This window comes from Macaca nemestrina, chromosome 14 (assembly GCF_043159975.1).
Source record: "Macaca nemestrina isolate mMacNem1 chromosome 14, mMacNem.hap1, whole genome shotgun sequence".
NCBI classification, from domain to species: Eukaryota; Metazoa; Chordata; class Mammalia; order Primates; family Cercopithecidae; genus Macaca; species Macaca nemestrina.
The window spans coordinates 31,495,220-31,512,353 of record NC_092138.1 but is presented as its reverse complement, the minus strand read 5'-3'; the positions used below and the strand labels follow the sequence as shown (position 1 = coordinate 31,512,353).

Here is a 17,134-nt window from a genome sequence, read left to right as displayed (position 1 = left end):
TCCCATGCAAGCCACCTGCTTGACTCCTCCCTCTCTAGAGAAAACAGAAGTCTCTTCCAATCTTCTCCCTCCCATGTCTCCCCCTCCCCTACAGCAACACTGGCAATCACCTTTCCATTTTCCGTCTCTGTGATTTTGACTACTCTAGGTATGTCACGTAAGTGGAATCATAGAGTATTTGTCTTTCTGTGAGTGGATTATTTCCCTGAGCATAATCCCTTCAAGTTTCTTGTATATTGTAGCATATGACAGGATTTTCTTCCTTTTTAAGGCTGAATAACATTCCATTTTATGTGTATACAACCTTGTGCTTACCTCTTCATCTGTTAATAAATACTGGGTTGCTTTTATTTTTTGGCAATTGCACATAATACTGCTGCTATGAACATAGGTATACAGATATCTGTTCTGCTTCCTGCTATCAATTCTTTTGGGTGTAAACCTGGAAGTGAAATCTCTGGATTGTATCATAATTCTATTTTTAATGTTTTGAGGAACTGCCATACTGTTTTTCATAATGGTCATACCACTATATATTCCTACCTCCAGTACACAAGGGTTCCCAATTTCTCCACATCCTTTCAGCACTTGTTATTTTCTGGTTTCTGGTTTTTATTTTTTTAATTGATAGTAGCCATTCTATTGGGTATGAGCTGGTATCATCTACCATTTTTATATTACTGATCTTCGTTAAAAACCAGAATGTTTTTAAGCAGAAAGCTAAATGTCAAATTTCTATCATTTACCATGTTGATCCTATGCTCATAATTTTCAAAATCCCTTGAATTCTGGTTGTTACTGCCATTTTCATTTTTGTGCTAAGGCACATGACTTGGTTTCCAAGACCAAATCAGAGACTATAAAATCTATTTGAATTCTGTGATGTGCTTATTAATAACATCTCTCTACTTTTTGCATGGTAAATGCCATCCTGCTGGACTGTCTAGGCTTGGTAACACTTCTCCAGCTGGAGGGCAGTAGGCCACTTCTCTCTGCACAATTAAACTGCTTATGGTTGACCTTTCTATTTCCTTTTTGTCAGCTTTATTGAGGTATAATATGTACTTAAGTGTAAAATTTGATGAGTTCTGACAAATGTATGGAGTATTGAAACCACCACCATGGTTATGGTATAGAATGTTTTAAGGGGTTATTATTTGACTTCTCTGTCTTAATTAATTTCAACAAAACAGAAACCTGGTATATATACACTATTATTAACAGTAGTATAAACTACTGTTCACAGGTAATAAACAATATCACTCCCATATCTGTATCCTTGTCCTGTTATTGCTAAAAGATTATTTAGAGTACAAAAGGGAGATAGAAAAGGTGTGGAGAGGAACCCATAGGAGAGGACAGGAGAGCAGGGAAGCGAGGAGGAAATAGTATGTTTATTTTAAGTTAACATATTTAAATAAGAATAACACTAGACTATTATTATGATTTTGTTTTTTCCTCCTCCTATAGTAAATGGCTGTATCCCTGTGGTCTGAATAATTTATCTTTCACAAGACAGTTTTTTTTTTTCTTTTTTTTTTTTTTTGCTAATATCGTGTCTACAGATTAGTTACTTGCTTGCTATCTTCCTTCCTTTCTTTTTGTTTCTTTTCAGAGATGCTACTCTCTGAAATGTGGTTATTTACTTATTCTTGATTAACAATTTACTTTAAAATGTCATTTCTCAGTGGAAGAGCGTTTCTATTGGTCACATCAAATTCACTTATTTTCTATGAGTAGTTTTTTTAATTCAACAAATACATTATTGAGCATTTCCTCTTCACAGGATATTCCATTATTCTTTCAGCAATTTTATTTTACATCCAACAAACTCTTTACTTAGCATTTACTATGTATCAGACAAGTCTTTTTCTTATCTTGCTTAGAGCTAAATTAGAAACTTAAGTTTTTTCCTTTTCCTGCACTATCTAGGATGACTTTTTCTATATTCAGGCCACAACTTTATGTAGCATTTGTTAACATTTTCCCTCTACACAAATAGCATTGTGTTCTTTAGTTCAAGCAAGGCTTGGAATTTGTCAGATTTTTTTCCAGTTTTCTTCAGAGCTTATTATTTGCCTTTATGTATTTTGGAATGTTGCTTTAACTGTTTTAATTAGAGGTCCTCTTAAGTTACCTTGGAATCTATATTTAAAGACTTCTATCCCAAATCTCTGTCTACATATAACTCAGTCACATCCTGGCACTTCTGAAGTTTCAATCTTGGGACCTAATTCTAACACTAAAATGATGCCTTATCCATTCTGATGCTTGAGTCTCCAATATCCAGTTTCCCCTGAAATCCCAATAGTTCTTTGTGTGTAATAGGTGACCAGCAATGACTTATCTTATAGAATTTTAAAAGTCAAAAGAACTTTATGGATCAAAAACATTGGGGTAAATTTTCATGATCTTGAATTTGGCAATGGTTTCTTAGATATGACACAAAAAACACAAGCAAGAAAAGAAAAAAGGAGTAAGTGGGACTTCATCAAAATTAAACATTTTTATGCTTCAAAGGATATTATCAAGAAAGTGAAAAGACAGTCCATGGAATAGGAGATAATATTTGCAAATCATTTATCTGGTAAGAGCCCAGTATCCAGAATATAAAAGAACTCTTACTACTCAACAGCAAAAAGATAAAAACAATCCACTTTAAAAATATGTAAAGAAATTGAATAGACATTTTTCCAAAGAAGATATATAAGATAATAGTGGTGATGATGGTATCAAGGCTTTTCAAATGAAGCAACTGAGGAAGAGCCTTAGTGGATTGATTGATTCACTGTTTAAATTTTTTTGAGTGCCCCTTTTGTGACTGGCACTATGCTAGGCTAGAAATTCAATGACGGACAAAAACAGATGCTGCTCGTCTTTCGTGAAACTTGACTTTGGGATGGAGATAGACACTAACCAAGTCATCACCCAACTGCAGACTGAGGTGAATTCTATGAAGTAAAGAAACACTTTTCTATGAAAACGCAGAATAAAGAAACTTAATCTAGACTAAGGTTCAGAGAAGGCTTGCTTCTCAGAGCAATTTTTGAGCTGAGATCTGTGGAATGGGTAGGAGAGGTGGGCAAGCAATCTAAGAAGAGAGACCAGCATGTGCAAAGCCTATGGCAGAGGAAACATGACATTCAATGGCATTCAAGCACATGCAATAAGGTAGTTGTGGTTGGAGCAAGCTACATAAAGAGGAGATGAGACTGGAGAGACAAGCAGGGCCTGGTAGGGCCCCCTACATAGGCCCTGATAAGAATATTGCTCTTTATCCTATGGATGATAGGATTAGGGATGGATAATGGTTATCTTTATCCTAGCAGTCAAGAATGGACTGGAAGGGGCAAGAGTGGTTGTGGAGTGAGGTAGAAGTTAGGAAGCTTTTGCAGAAAGAGATGATGGTGTTTGAGAGGTGGTGATAGAGATGGGGAGAAATTGAGCTAGACCTCTAGAACAGGAGTAGAGTTAAAAAAGGAAAGGGGAAGACTGGCCCAGGCAAACCAACACCATGCACAGAGACATGGAGGCATTAGAGCATGAAGCAGAAGTTGAGTTTGGCGAACCCTTAGGTCACTACAGCAGGATCCATGGAAAGGCCATGGGAAGGTGTTGGAGCAATCGACAGGAATCAGATCACCGTGGAGCTCATTGGCAAGTTTGGACCTTATCTTCGTGGACGTGGGAAATTGTAAAGCCATTTAAGAAGGGAAATGTAACTACCAGATTCACATTTTACAAAGGTGGCAGAGAATAGATTTAAGAAGAGTAAATAGAAAGTAATCTTGAATATTAAACCAGGAAGCTGGATAGGGGTCGGTTGCAACTGCTCAACCTGAGAACTAATGAGGATCTGGACAACACAGTGTCATGAGGATGGGAGAATGAGATGCATGTGATACTACTTTTGAGACAGGACCAATTGGTAATCACAATAGTCGTGATTTATTAAGCCCATGGTACATGTATAACCCCAGTATCTTCTTACCTAATGTCTCATGGGTACTTGCCTGCTTAGTGACTATGGCACTAAACAAATGAAAAGACGCCTTTGGAACAGAGCCTCTGACAACATTCTGCTTCCAGAAGTTCCCCTCATTTTGTTGTGACACTGTCACCCATCTAAACTACCAGTTCTTTAAGGAGAGGGATGATGTTTTATTTCTTATTTCATGTCCCACCTCTGTTGCCATGTTTACCTCAAAGAAGAGGTTCAATAAATACTTGAATAAAGTATATGACTTTAAAAGGCTTACTTCTCAGTGTACCCGCCACACTACTAACATCAAGGGGTAAAAATAAACACATGGTACAGAATTATGGAGCTCTGAAGACCTCACTGCCTAACTTGCTGATGTCTTAGCTATTTTTTAAGACAAAATATTGCCCTCATTCTGCTCATGCGCATAAAAATCTGTCATTCTTTTTTTTTTTTTTTTTTTTTTTTGAGACGGAGTCTTGCTCTGTTGCACAGGCTAGAGTGCAGTGGCATGATCTCGGCTCACTGCAAGCTCTGCCTCCCAGGTTCTCGCCATTCTCCTGCCTCAGCCTCCTGAGTAGCTGGGACTATAGGTGCCCGCCACCATGCCCAGCTAATTTTTTTTTTTTTTTGTATTTTTAGTAGAGACGGGGTTTCACCGTGTTAGCGAGGATGGTGTCAATCCCCCGACCTCGTGATCCGCCTGCCTCAGCCTCTCAAAGTGCTGGGATTACAGGCATGAGTCACCGCGCCCAGCCAAAAATCTGTCATTCTTATCACCAAGATGTGTCGGTTTTGACTGATGTTCCACTGTCAGATCTGTTGTAATGTGCACAGTGGGGTAAACCAATATGTGATTTAAATGAATTTAAAAAGCTATCTCAAGCTCAAAATACCTATGAAGAGACTGTCACATCAATATTCAAGAAAAATGGGTCCAAAAGTTTATTTGAACTTGTCTTTCAAGTGTGTCAACTCCAGCTCAAGAGTTCTACAATAAAATAAAGGATGGCCTTTTTTCTCGCAATGTACCTGGCTTATCTGATATAAATTATATTTATCAGACCTCCTCTCTTCAATGATGTAAGCAGATCCCATTGGAAAATCTGGTTCTGAGACTGCTTGCTCAGAAAATTTTGGTCTCAGAAAACTTTTAGCTAAGACATAATTCCCGAAAGGCAAGGCTTTGAAGATATTGGGGATAGGGTAAAGCAATTAGAATAGTAATTCAGAGATTAGAACTTACATTACCAGTGTCTAAAGCTTAATAAAGGCTTTAACAAAGAACAGTTAGATAAGTCTCACAAAGGAATCAGAGCAAAAGAAAAAAGTTTATTTGATATGTGAACACTAAATAGTCTCTAAATATACATTGGTATGCGTATAAAATTTATACATGCCTATCAGCCAGTTTGGTCTGCTAATTATGATACAAAAATATGGAAGAGAGGTCATAAAATTTCTTTTAGAATTAATTTGTACAATCCAAGAGATACATGCTAACAGTGTCACATGGCAAAACCTCCTAGAGCTGTAGGATTATTATTTCCCTTCATGATCTACTAGTTGGCCTTCCTGTTGCTGATTTAGGAGATAGAAATGGGAGAATATGGTAAGGATAAGTGTCCAGAGAGGAGTAGGAAGAGAAAAGACTCAGGTAATGTGTTGGACGACATGTAATATTGTGTCCTGGGCCGTGTTAGTAAGGAATTTTGTCTTCTGTCTTCCAATTAGTAGGAGCGAGAACTCAGCCACCAACAGGAGCTCTGCAGGTGGTAGAGACAGTGGGGTCAGGGTATCGGTTCTCCTGGTTGAGTTTCCAGGCAGCATGCCTCCACCTGAGGCCACAGTTTCTCTGGAGGTAGGGGAGGGGGTGTCATCTTGTATCGTCACTTGCCCTGTGAAACCTGCTCCTTCCTCACTCTCTCATGCCTACAGCTGCGAATGGTTCTTTACTATTGCTATCCTTGAAATGCTTGCAGTGGTGAAGGACTACTCTGTTGATTTCCTTGAACTCTGCCCATACCTTTGTAAATGTCCCTTCATTAACATGCCTCAAACCCTTTTGAATGTACCGGCTGCTTTTTGCTTGGAACTCTGACTGACGCAATTGTCTTCTAACATAAATGGAACATTAAGCTCTAACAAGGTGATCTTGGAAAATCCCAAGGAGATAAGGTAACAATTTTTACTGACCTCTTTCTTTGGCCTTAGTAATAAAATAAAAATGAATGCTTAACATATCATCTGTGGTTAATTATTGATGGAATAATGTTATCCTCATTAGCGCCCGCTTTTCTCTGGTAAGCCCCGCTCCTCAATTGACTATAAACAAAATTATGAAACAACTTTATGAATTAAGTATTGGACATGTTAAATTTGAGATGCCTGATGGACAGTCTAGTGGTAACACTTTCTACGCGTTAAAGACGAAATTGTTTGCCCTTGAGGCAGTGAGTTCCACATTGCAGGCAATGTTCAAGCAGCAGCTGGAAAAGCAATGAATCACTTGTTGAGCTTGCAGATTTTAAGGTCTTTTCCAATATGTACTTTCATGATTTTAAGTTGTAATGTTCTATCACCATAATATTTATTATGAAAATGTTGGCTATTCAGTTGGATATTTTAATAAACCATGAACAATACACACACAGATATTTAAGCACAAAAATCTTAATGAATATTCATATCTTCAGTATGACATGGTAGAAACTCTGGTCTCTGGAGAGAGCTAAAGCTCTGACTCAGTGCCAGTTCTCAACAAAAGGCTGTATGTCCTAGGGAAGTTACCTAACATCTCTGAGTCTCGGTTTTCTCACATTTTTCTCATAGAGCAATGGTGAGAATTCAGTGAGATAACATTTAGGACAAATTCAGGTACTCAATAAAGGTTTCACATTCACCATTAAACTGTTCTCCCTGTTACGTTAATTAATAGTGCGAAGATAAATAACAGTGTGTTTAAGAATTCTTTTCTAAATTGAAAAAACCACAAAGTAATGATCAACGCGTCTACTTTAGCATCTCACAACATGACATGACCTGGCAAATACATTGTTTAAGAAGGAGTCTTTCCTGAGAGAGCTAATATTTTAAAATACTAGAAACGAATTCTCTTTATACAGTGCTGCTATCCACCTTATAGCCATTTTGTACTTAAAGTATCGAAACATTATAAGCCAGGCATTATTATCTCTATTAATAAAGGAAAGAATTTATCAGGGCAGATAACCTCACTCATTATCCTATAGAAAGTACTCTTTCCACTAACTCATTTGGACATTTTACTCTGGCTGGGAAAACAAGACGAAAACATTTAAAAAATTAAAAAATCAAATTACATATAGCAGCACAGACATGCTACATGAGTTAAGCCAACCCATTTCTTTCTTTTCTTTTTTGTTTTTTTTTTTTTTTTTTGAGACGGAGTCTCGCTCTATCGCCCAGACTGGAGTGCAGTGGCCCGATCTCGGCTCTGCAAGCTCCACCTCCCGGGTTTAGGCCATTCTCCTGCCTCAGCCTCCCGAGTAGCTGGGACTACAGGTGCCCGCCACCTCGCCCGGCTAGTTTTTTGTATTTTTGAGTAGAGATGGGGTTTCAACCGTGTTAGCCAGGATGGTCTCGATCTCCTGACCTCGTGATCTGCCCGTCTCGGCCTCCCAAAGTGCTGGGATTACAGGCTTGAGCCACCGCGCCCGGCCTAAGCCAACTCATTTCTAAGTACAATTAAGAATTTGTGGAGCAGGAAAATCTCCCTGCTCCATCAATTCTTGGGTGGAGTAGTCTGGCAATAAGATAAACATGTAGTCTGTAGGTTCAGCAGAAACGTAACCAAATCCTGGCTCTTTCACATTGAAGTTGTGTCACCTTAGACAAAGTCTTCGGCTTTCTATGCCTCAACTCCCTCATCTGCAGAATGTAGGTTAAAATAGAACCTACCCATTGGGTTATTATGAGGTTTAAATGAAATAATCCAATTAAAGTGCTTATTAAAGCCCTACTGCAGAAAAAGTGTTTAATAAATAGAGCTGTTATTATTACAAGACAAAGCAACAGAGTCCCACTGGAGAGCTAATTTGCTGAGAGCCACAGAGCTGGTTAGTGACAAAGAAGAGACTGGAGCCTAATTCCTGTCCAGTGTCCTTTAGTTATGAATGAACCATCGCTTAATTAGGTTTTGAAACATGGGTGATAAGAACTTCAGCTAAAAGAAAGAACGAGGGCTAGATAATGCGCTATCTGCAATCTATGGACGTTGCTTTTCTCAGAAGCAGACACGTTGCAAGTACCTATGCAGAGAACATAAATAAATCACATTCCTTCCAAATGTTCTTGCCTTCGTCCTATGTGGGAGACTACCTCACAGTTAAACACCTTATAACATGGCTTACTTGTGATTTCAGTGACCAAATTCCCTTTGACAGGTATAAAAAGGCACAGGCTTAGAACACATTTGGCTCTTACCATGACTAATGTCACAGTGAGTCGTCGGTGTAGACAGTTCCGGCAGGACAGAAATGGATGTGGAGATTAAAGAACCAAAGTAAAGGCTGCCATCATCTTCAAGGTTAGCCTGTGCTCAGTTTTATACACACTCCTTAACTGTTTTGAGTCACCAGGGACTTATCACTCTAAGCCTCAATTAAGAAAGCATTTTTCTAGTCACATGTTGTAACCAGGAGAACAGTAGCCTTACAACCAGTTACCATAACATCCTTGTCTAATAAGACAGACTCTTTAACAATGCATTAAGGCTGAATGGATCTGGGCAATCAAGAATAAAATAATAGTGAAACTTTAAAGAAGAGTGTGCTTAAGATGATTCTTCAGGCTTTTCTCTGATTAGTTTTCTTCTGTTAGAAGTATTTGTTGTTCATTGCCTTTTAAAAATCATTTCACATGGATCCTAGTCAATTGCAGTGAACACAAGTTGACCCAAAATCTTTATTAGGCTCTTGCGGCGCCATCTTCCTGACTTTTCTTGGAATAAAAGTAGAGCCTCCCTGGGTTTAGAAACTGCTTTTCTGGTTAATGAGGACTGAACAGTTTTATTCCTAATTACAGTAGTCCCTTTTATAATGTCATGTTTCTAGAAGCGATTGGAACATTTGCATCTTTAAACGCCAAGCCAGCAAAAACAGTTGTAGCATATATTAAACTCTGAGTAATTATAATATTCTATTTAATTCTTTCAGACTGGGAGAGAGACTTCCACATGAACTGTCTGCAGATTCCCAGAGAGGAACAGAGGAGAACGTTCCAGTACAATGTTCATGAGAAAGCTGCAGCTCTGAGGACCTGCATATTAACACAAGTGATGCAAGAGCCTAGGAGATGCCTTTCTCAGCTCTATCAGCGAGAAATCTATTCATTCCTCCTCTTTCTTAAAGAATAAGGCGGCCTCCTGCTGCTTCTCTGTTAAACATAAAGAATTTAAAACTCACCAGTTTAGAGGGTCTTGCTTAGATTATATGTCTAGATTTTAGCCAATGTATATGGTGTTGATATGGCATTTTCAAAGTATATTACCCAGCAACATTCCTCTGCTGATTAATCTTTTTTGGGTGATTCTGCATATTCAGTTTGTGTCCTTCTAGTTGGTTCTTCTCTGTTTTTACTTTATTCCAGTTACTTAACTTCACCCTTAAAACCAGGAGGTTTTAAAAAGTCACTTTTCCTCTTTAGCAAATATGATGGGTAGTAGCTGCCATCTCAACAATGGTGACAAAAGACAGAAGGAAATGATATATCCTCCCTTCACCTTGAGTCATTTTCCATGCTAATTCAGGCAAGACTTACTTTTAGGAAGAGGCCAGCATGGTATGACACTTTAGCTTGATGCCCAGCATTGCTACCTGTGTCATCTTTGAATCTCGACTTCCACATCTGTAAAATGGATAAGTCTCTGTAAAGATCAAGAGATAACACACACAAAGCACCAAGCTTGGTACACAAGGAAATGCTTGCTACACGTTAGTTGCCTTTCCCTTTCATTTTAAGGTGGTCAGATATATCACTTAAAAGTCTGCTTTGGAAAGAAAATTTGCAATGGAAACCTCAAAAATTGTTAACCAGTGAAACAGTTCTTTGGTAAGTAATTACAGAAAATTGGATAGCGTTCTAAATATGAACTTGTTTCATGTAATTAACCTGAGGCCTCTTAGGCAACAGGAGGGAAGAATAGCCTATATAAGGAATGTATGATCCAGCAAGAGATTAACATCGGCCTACTTACCACCAGGGGACAATATCAGGCTATAATTATTGTGTAAGTGCTCCTTATGAAATACTGGCCTCGGTGACGTCAGACCCCAAAAGAGGTATGCGGTAGTTTTTTTCCAGTAGCATCCAAAGAGGGGGCATAGTGTAGTGGAAAGAATATTGGCCTTTGCACGTCCTGCTGCCTACTTGCTAATTAAATATCTCTGAAACTTGAGTTTTTTGTGTGTGTGTTTAATCTGTAAAATGCGGAAGGGAATTTTTAATTGCCTTTCAGGATGATTTGAAGCAGGGAATTCTCAAACTTCTAGGTGTGCACAAAGCACCCGAAGACCTTGTTGTAATGCAGTCTGGTTCAGGAGGCTTGCAGCCGAGCCTGAGATTGTGCATTTCCAGTAACTCCCAGGAGATGCTAGTGCTGCTGGTTTGAGGACCACATTTGAGAAGCAAAGGTTTAGAGGATTGTATGAGATACTATACATGTAAAAAGGACTTGTAGACTCTTGGGCACAACAGGTAGAAGGGAATGTCATTAATAGCAGTATTCACATACAGTATTCAATTTAGAATGAAAGGATGTGAAAGCCAGTAGTGTTACATATTTTCTCTAATATGTATTTTCTCTAATATATAACACTATTGACTTTCACATCCTTTCATTCTTCTTTTCAGTGCTTCTAGCAGTATCTGTTCAATAATTAATTTATTTCATTTTATCCCAGTTACTTTAACTTCACCCTTAAAACCAAGAGGAGTTTGGTAGTCACTATTCCCCTTTAGGAAATATGATGGGCAGTAGCTGCCATCTCAACATTGGTGACAAAAGACAGAAGAAAATGATATATCCTCCCTTCACCTTGAGTCACTTTCCACACTCTTCTTTTCAGTGCATCTAGCAGTACCTGTTCAATAATTAATTTTTTTAGTGTAGTTAAGATGGGGTCTATGGAATATACCATGCTTTGCACAACATAGATATTGGAAAGAAGAAAAGGAGGGATAAAGGGAAGGAGGAAGGGTGAAAGGATAAAAATACATGGTGTTTAATGGTACACATTGATGTCTCTTCTTAGAGTAAAGGGAATGTGATAGAAGAAATGAAGACAGCTCATTAACATATTACATTGAATATTTGAGGACAGTCATAAGTAAAGACAGATTAAAGATATTTACATTGATGGTGGGGGAATTTAGGGATGGTATTGCGAATAGATATGGCTTGATAAATTTCCGGAAACTATCTGTGATGTCTCATCTGTCTATATCGGGGTCCCCGGTCCCCAGGTCACGAACAAGTACTGGTGGGTGGCCTGTTAGGAACCAGGCCGCGCATCAGGAGGTGAGCTGCAGGTGAGCGAGCATTACCACCTGAGCGCCACCTCCTGTAGGATCAGCAGCGGCATTCGATTCCCATAGGAGTGCAAACCCTATTGTGAACTGCGCATGTGAGGGATCTAGGTTGTTCACGCCTTATGAGAATCTAACCAATGCTGTATGATCTGAAGTAGAACAGTTTCATCCCGAAACCATCCCCACCCTGCCATCCTGGTCCATGGAAAAACTGTCTTCCACAAAACTGGTTGGTCTCTGGTGTCAAACAGGTTGGGGACTGCTGGTATACTATGTCTACTCAAAGGTTGCTGGAAGAGATATAAAAAATTTTTGTCAAAAACATTACTTTGAGATCTGAATCCAAGACCACGGATCTTAGCTATGAGTGAACAGCATTTATTGAGCACTCACTGTGTGCACAACACGATACCAAGTACACTTCCTTTTTCCGTGGAACTCAACTTCGTGATTGTGCCACTGCACAGCCAGGTGGTACCAGGACCCAAGAGCAGGGCTGCACTGTCTTCTCATCATTTTTGGCAAGCTGGCTTTACCTTCTAAGTTTTAAAAAGACTTCAGAGGTAATCCTCAGTCACTTTCTACTGATATTTGGACTAACTGAAAAAAGACAAGCATTTAAAGGTAAATTCCCCTCAGGATCCTTTATTCAAATGATCCCTCACCGCATCACCCAATCTCAAAGTGCACGCTCTCTCACCCTGTCCTGACATGAGCCCTCACTCCTGCTCATGGTCTCCCTAGCACTCATCAAACACTCTGGAGTCTTCTTACTTATTTTGTTATCATCTGTCTTCCCCAGTTAGACACCAACTCAGAGAGCAGGGATTTTTTTTTTTTTTTTTGCCCTGTTCACCACTGTATCCCAGCAATTGGAACTGCATCTGCACATAGCAGGTGCTCAGTAAATATTTGTTAAGGGAATAAATAAATAGGACTCATAGTAGATAAATGCTTTAGCAACATTTTCTTAATGACCTTTAGAGAAGAGACTGTGTGGTTTCATTTTTCCAGAGCGCATCCCTGGAATTCTGGAAATCATTACTTAACTCCTTTTCTCCCAAATAACTTTCTGTTTTCAATAAACATGGGAACAAATATAACATATTGCCCAAGACTTAATTAATGTTTACTTAATAGTGAACGTGAATAGGACACATTTTTTTTCCGTGCCCCTTCCAAAAGCAAAGTGCTCATGGAGGCATGCAGGGGCTCCCTGGAGAATTACTTACCAGAGAGCTTCCTGGAGTATACAAAGTGACTGCTGAGTGTCTAAGGGATCTCTCTCTTGTCTTGGTGACCAGGCAACCACGGGAATAAAATTGGGGAAGATGGCTAATCTTTCTGCAGGCATTCAGGGAGAGAGAGCACCTCTGATGGGTCCTTATCTCCCATGAACACCCTGAATAAACTTCAGCATCTCCAAAGGCAGAGAAGTGTGGTAAAAAAATGCCAGTCCCTAACTCAAGGTTTCCCAGGGCTGTGTCAGGTGAATCCCAGTCAAGCCTCAATTGAGACAGTGCTTCCCTCCTTCAGTAGACCACCTGTTTTTGATGGCTTAGAGCTATGGGCCTTTAGTTTAACTCCAGGGTCATTTGGAAACTACTGAGGTGACCACGGTTCACTGTGTTAACCCTTGAAGGATAGAACTGATGGTATCTAACAGAGCAGAGTGTCACAGTGACCCGACCTTGGAAACAGTTTGGTTAGAGCTGAGCTCTAGCTTGTGAATCCTATTTTCAGTCTTCATGCAGTTTTAAGATTTAGCCCAATTTGCAGACCATCCCCTACCCAGGCTTGAAAATGGCTTTATTTCACACTTTGCAGTAGGAGGTAAGTGGGTTTCTATGTGAAAGTGATGGTGCCAAAGACATTTATGAACATTAAAAAATGTCTGAACATGGCTTAAAGCCACTCAGCCTATTTCTCATCCTGCGCTGTGCCTTGTGGAGCGTATGCAAGTTCAGAGCTCTCTTTGAAATCAGTGGCAGTTATGAGCTTGGAGCAACTCTGTGGGGCACTGAGCAATATAATAAATGAACCCCTTTGAAGACCAACCATTGTAGCTGGGCTCTTTTTGTGCTATCCAGCACTGATTTCTCTGGGTGTTCTGTGGGGCGGTGGGGAGTGGCCTACCAACACAACATTCTCTGGTTTTCAACTTTGGTCCTGAAAGGTGGGAGGGGTTTAGGAAACTAAGTGCTTCTATTTCCTTGAAGAATTGGCCTAAACCCTTTTGCTATTAACTCCTGGGATAAGCCATCCCATGCCCACGTACCTTCAGTTAAAACAAAACAAAGGCTTCCTTTCATCTGCGTGTGCTTACTGGTTTATGCAGCAACAAAACCAGCAACAATAACAATAAGAAAAACAAAACAAGTCTGCCAGGAAATAAAGCAGACTTATTTGTATATCAGGGCTTTTTCCAATTATTTATTTAGTTAAAAGCAGAGAACACAATCTGGGATATTTTTCATGTTTCTCCTGTGACATTGCAGGCTAAGTTGATAATCTGATACCAAGATGAAATTTCCTGAATATTCTTAAAAGGGAATTAAAGCTTTTTTTTTAAATTGACTTTTGACTAAATATTCCTAAATGCCTGGTATCTATATTTCAAATAGTTCAATAAGATAAGAATGTTCAAGTTGCCTTTAAACATAATTAAAAAGACTGAATCATTTGGCCCTGTTTTTCTTTCTTTTTTCTTTTTCTTTTTTTTGAGCCAGAGTTTCGCTCTGTCGCCCAGGCAGGAGTGCAGTAGCGCAATCTCAGCTTACTGTAGCCACCACCTCCCAGGTCCAAGTGGTTCTCCTGCCTCAGCTTCCCAAGTAGCTGGGACTACAGGCACGCACCACCATGCCCAGTTAATTTTTGTATTTTTAGTAGAGACAGGTTTTCACCATGTTGGCCAGGATGGTCTCGAACTCTTGACCTTGTGATCTGCCTGCCTTGGCCTCCCAAATTGCTGGGATTACAGGCGTCAGGCGTGAGCCACCATGCCTGGTCATTTGGCCCTATTTTTCAAGTACAAGTGTGAATGATTGCTTGAATGCTACTGCCCACACTGGATGAAGATTCAACTAATTTTTGCAGAACCTCTTCTTTATTTCTCACAATCGCACTGTGAGATCAAGATTGTTAACCCTACTTAGCACATGAAAGAAATGAGGCCAGTGAGTTCCAATGGCAAAGAGCTGGTGGCAGAGTTGGTGTCTACACCTAGGTTCTTTGACCCTCAAATCCAGCCCTCATTCCACTGCAAAATTTAGCTACTTCTCAAGCTACAATAATCTGTCCCTCTCTGCAATTAAAGTAACATGTTATTTATTCACAGTGAGAAGTATTTGAGCAAATACTCAGTCAGGGCCAAGTCCCTGTAGGGGTCTGATCAAGAGTGATTGTAAGAAATGTCAATATCAAGTGAAATGGACTTCAAGGAAACTTTCATTTCCATATACAAATGTGGTATAAGAACGTTCATTTTACTATCTTTGAAACTATTTCTAGGAGAAAAATAGACAGAATAATCTTTATAGTTATTGACTGGTTTAAGATCTTTTGTTTACTTTGTTATATTCAGCCTCATTCCCAAACCATGCTGAGTGAATATCAGATGAAAAATAAGTGAAGTGTAGTTAAAGAACAAATGGAAAATAATATTAAGTGGAAACCAGAGGGAAACTAATGCATACAAAGGCACACCACACTGAAGATGAAGGCAAAACACACAAATAAAACAAAAAATATCAGTCGTAAGATAATAATAATAACTAATATGTATTAAGGACTTATGATTTGCCAGATATAATGCTAAACATTTTTACATTGATTGTCTCATTTAATTCTCACTGCATCCCTATGGAGCAGGTACTGTTATTTTTGCTAATTTATAGATGAAGAAACTGAAGCATAGAGAAGTTAATAGGCTCAAGATCAACCAACTAATAGATGATGGATTCTGAATTTGAAATCATGCATTCTGGTTTCAAGACCATACAAACATGGAAACACATTGCCATTACTCATGAAAAACCAATTGTTTCCTGGCATTTGGGTCTAAAATAAATGACTCTGGGCCGGGCACAGTGGCTCACACCTTAATCCCAGCACTTTGGGAGGCCAAGGAGGGTGGATCACGAGGTCAGGAGATTGAGACCATCCTGGCTAACATGGTGAAACCCCGTCTTTACTAAAAATACAAAAAATTAGCCAGGCATGGTGGCACGCATCTGTAGTCCCAGCTACTCAGGAGGCTGAGGCAGGAGAATCACTTGAACCCAGGAGGCAGAGGTTGCAGTGAGCCGAGAGCCCACCACTGCACTCCAGCCTGCGCGACAGAGCAAGACTCTGTCTCAAAAAAAAAAAAAAAAAAGGAAAAAAAAAAAAAAAAAAGAAATGGCTCTTTGTGGCCTCATGAATGGAACATAAATGGTACCGAGGCTGGTGCCTGTCCTTTTGAACCGCCTCCACGATGCTAACCAGGCTGAGAGGCCTATGTCTGTTTCTTGTTGGGCCCCTCAATGTAAGCCAAGGCCCCATGCCAAAATACAATTCAGTAAAAGTGAGTAATAGTAAAAGTGGCCAAAACAATATGGCTCAAGTATTTAGTTTGATGGTTTACCTTGATCTTGAGATATAATCTAAACTATCTGGAGAGATGGATGGACTTCATGTCCTTCAGGCAATCCTCCATGGAGCCTACTTAGCTGTAAACATTCCTTGAGCACTGCTCTGCTGAAGGAAAAAGAAAAATCATGACCATATAGAATGGGGATCATAAATCTGGAGTGAAACTAATCTCAGTTGTGCCGTCAATGTTACTCAGCAGTCCTATTACATGTGCCTCTCCCATTTCCCTCAGCTGCTGTTCTAAACTTTCTCCACTCTTCAAAACTCTCAATCTTCTCTTTTTTGGGATGACCTGGCTTCTAATTTAGGGACTAGCAGCTATCAGGAGCGGCTTCTTTCATTTCCCTGCCCATTCACCCATAAGCCCACCTATATCTGCATCCACTTTTTCTTTGTCCTCATTTCTAGCAAAACACAATTTTCCTATCAAAGACCAGCCATTCACTGGTGCTATGGAAATTATTCTACCTTGTCTCCTTGGGAAATTTGCATTATCAGTGCTCTTTTCTTAACTTCTATGTCTCATTGGTTATTCTCCATTAGCTAAGAATCTGTTCATCATCCTTTTCATTTAAAAAAAAAAAAGCAGACAAAATCCTTTTAGTGACCCATTTATTTAGCACCCTCATGCCTCTTCCTTTGATAACTTATTTTTTTAGAAAGTGCAACCTAAATTTACTATGTGTGATTCCACATCATCCACTCACTCTGATCCATTCTAACCTGGCTCTACCCATATCACTGCAGAGACAGTCTTGCTTCACCCTCTAACCCAGTGGAATAAGTATTATTATTCTGATTCTTCTTCCATTCTTGGAGCTCTGGCTTTGTCTATTTTCTCTCTCACCTGGCTTACCTCCTTCCGTACGGGGTGCTCCTTATCCAGTGCCTTTGTTGGTTTCTGTTTCTTTGCCCTCCTTTTAAATGTCAGTGTCTTACTGTCCGTCTTTA

At 39.4% G+C, this 17,134-nt stretch overlaps 1 protein-coding gene across 1 annotated transcript in view; it reads right to left on the bottom strand.

Moving 5' to 3' along the window:
* The window catches only part of LOC105491813 (SWI/SNF related BAF chromatin remodeling complex subunit ATPase 2), a 207,934-nt gene extending 198,137 nt beyond the window's left edge, over positions 1-9,797 (bottom strand). Inside the window, exon 1 of the mRNA XM_071077732.1 lies at positions 9,782-9,797. The gene's annotated coding sequence lies outside the window, so the exon portion shown is untranslated. The remainder of the gene's footprint in view (positions 1-9,781) is intronic.
* Positions 9,798-17,134: the final 7,337 nt, after the last annotated feature.